We start from the raw sequence: 3,245 nt of genomic DNA, 5'->3' as shown, positions 1-3,245 counted from the left end.
ATTGCGGAGCTAAAAACTAGTAGGAGTTTCCAGAGGACCACAGGATGTGACGGACCGTTTATTTTCCTGTCGGCACTTCCTTATAAGCCTGGTCTGTATGGCTAGTGAATGGGAAGGCTAATGCTAACAACAACAACAATAACAACAAGCCAGAGCTGGAAGACGTTCCGGTGTCATTAAAATCACCCATTTGGGATCACTTCGGTTTCCTGGTGAAGTCCGAAAAAGGAGAAAAACAAGTTGACAAGACGAAAGCCATATGTCCACACTGTGGAGTGGTCCTCAACTATGCATCTGGCAACACGTCAAACTTACACACTCATTTGAAAAGGCAGCATCCAAGCGTAACTGCCCGCTGTGCTGGAGCTCTGACTCCATTCAGTCCTCAGTCCTCACCGCTGTCTTCTCAGCAGCACATGAGGAAGCTACAGCCAGGCAGCATTACAGGAGTGGGCTGAGTGGAGCTACTGACAGATAAGTTCATAACAGCGTTGTGACATTAACAATAACTCAACATGTCTCCTGGTTCACTTTAACTCTCTTTGCCATGAGTCATGACGACTGACGCGTGATTTGTTGTGTCAGTCATGCTTTTCATTTATCTTGCATTGCTAAAGTTGTGCTAACCTAGCTTAAGCTACTCCATGTCAGTTTGTGTTAGCAATAACCTCGCTGTAGTTATGCCAACCTAGCATAGCGTTAGCTAACAGCTTAAAAGCCAGTAAGTAACTGCAGAAATAAGTGTAGCAAATGTTTGAGAGTACAGAACGAACGTTCATCACTCCGCCAGCTTGTTGTTGATGATATCAATGTTAATTCAAATGCTCAAGCTATGTTCTGATTCTCCATGAATCTAATAGTGTAGATCAAATGAATGCAGAACTTGCTGGAAATCACAATATGGGGGAAATAAGCTGCTTGGTGGAGGTCTGCGCTCTCAGAGTGCTCTTCTAGTTAGCCATGTTTTACAAACTCACCCCATTTATGAACAGCATACAAGCTCAAATTTGGCTGCATAATACTTCTTTCATTTATGTGAAAAATATTCATTTATTTTTCTATATTTATTGCGAACTTGGTTGTTTGCAGCAGTGTCTTCCTTTTTTATACTGGAAAAGTAATTCAGTTATATTTACAGCAAACCAATAAGCTGGAATTGTTAATGCTGCGCTTGTACTTTTATTTATTTAATTTTGTTTATTTGATATTGAGAACAATGCAGCAGTATTTCTGTTACAGTTGTATATATTGTACATTTATTTTGATTTACTGAGCTGCTAACAGCTTTTTGGTTTAATACAATAAACAAATGTTTTGGATTAATTATGAGCAGGTTTACTTTTTAAAAATTTTTCCCCTTAACTGAGAACCGAACCAAACCATGACTTCCGTACTGAGGTACGTACCAAACCGTGATTTTTGTGTACGTTACACCCCATATATATATATATGTTTTTTTTTGTTGTTGTTGTTGTTGTTTTTTTACAATATATTACTAAAACATTAACTGTCGCTCCCTCAGATGTAATGTGAATCACAGCACAACAGTCCTTTAATCGTACTGATCAGGAGTTTAATTTAAACAATGTACACAAATGTCCTCTTTAATTCTTAACCTCAACATTAAATCTATTTATTATTTACACAGAATGAATTCTGTCTCAATGCTGTCTTTGTTCACTAACTTCGTTTTTAGCTTGGTTTTAAACCACATAAATTTAAGTTCTAACATTATACACATCATGAACTTGTATATAAAGTTACATTCACAATAACTTAACCTTAACTGTATATGAATTATCAGCTACATACACCTTAGCCACGTTAGCAACATTTGCTTAGCATTAGCGGCGCACATTAGCCACATTAGCACGTGTTGGCAGCTGTATAACAATAATCTAAATACAGAAAACGGAACACACAAACCTCATTGGCTGCATTACAACTCACAGGGAGGGTAACGATTCTNCAGTCACACAGCAATTCATGAACCTCCAGAAACTTCATCTATTGATTCGTGTCCGAGGACACGAGTTGCCCAATTTTTTTTGTGTTCCCCACTACAAATTTCAAACCAGTACATTATCAATACACGTATCTTTTGTGTCTGGGCCATGTTTTTTTTTGTTTTTTTTTTAGTTCTATTTATTATGTTGTGATGTCAGGGCCGGCCCAAGCCTCCAAGGGGTCCTATGCAAAACATGATTTTTGGGGCCCTCCATTAATGTTGATAGTACTGATCAATGATCAGTCACACACCTACTATAAACCTATTTCATTTTCTAATTTGTTACAACGAATACAACTGTAAAACTCGATGTGAGACTTCTTGTTGTTAGATTGTAATCCACAGTGATAAAGGTTGTTGAAGCAGATTTGCAAACCAGCAGAAAAATCTTACTATTAAAGTTTGGCAAAAGTCAGCAACTCTCCCTGCTGGCCGCACAGAGAAGCAATATATAAAACCTCAAAGAGCTTCACAGTAGCAGCAGTGCTGTTTGCAGCATCCTTTTATATACCAGGGGCCTCATTTATCATCAGTGTGTAGAAAAGGTTCTGAATTCTGTCGTGTGCATTACATTTAGAGTATGCGTAAGTACAAAAAAATCTGTATTCATCAAACGTAGGTTCGTGGGTCATACAGCTCCTGCTTTTAGACACACCCACAGAGCTGTTCTGCACAATGAATGAGTCGTGCATTCCTCCAGGCCACCGGGCAACAACGCTGGATAGCGACAAATGTGCATCACAAATTACTTGTACGTTGATTGAATGAAACACTTGTCTATTTACAAAATTAAATTCATCAGTGATTGTGCTTTGATTGCAATGTGGGTGCAGTCTATGGGTCCACTTTTGTTACATAACATCTCACACCTCAAACCTTAGAGATGATTGTGCGTGAAAATCCCAGTCGATCAGCAGTTTCTGAAATACTCAGACCAGCCCGTCTTCACCAACAACCATGCCACTTTCAAAGTCACTTAAATCACCTTTCTTCCCCATTCTGATGCTCAGTTTGAAGTGCAGCAGATCGTCTTGACCATGTCTACATGCCTAAATGCATTGAGTTGCTGCCATGTGATTGGCTGATTAGAAATTTGCGTTAACAAGCAGTTGGACAGGTGTACCTAACAAAGTGGCCGGTGAGTGTATGTGCTGTCTGATAGGGAAAAAACGTGTCCCAGACACGAAAGATAAGTCCAATTGAAATGTATTGGTTTGACATTCATGCTGGGGAACAC

Source organism: Stegastes partitus, unplaced genomic scaffold (genome assembly GCF_000690725.1).
Source record: "Stegastes partitus isolate 25-593 unplaced genomic scaffold, Stegastes_partitus-1.0.2 Scaffold112, whole genome shotgun sequence".
NCBI classification, from domain to species: Eukaryota; Metazoa; Chordata; class Actinopteri; family Pomacentridae; genus Stegastes; species Stegastes partitus.
Note: the sequence above shows the minus strand (reverse complement) of the source record.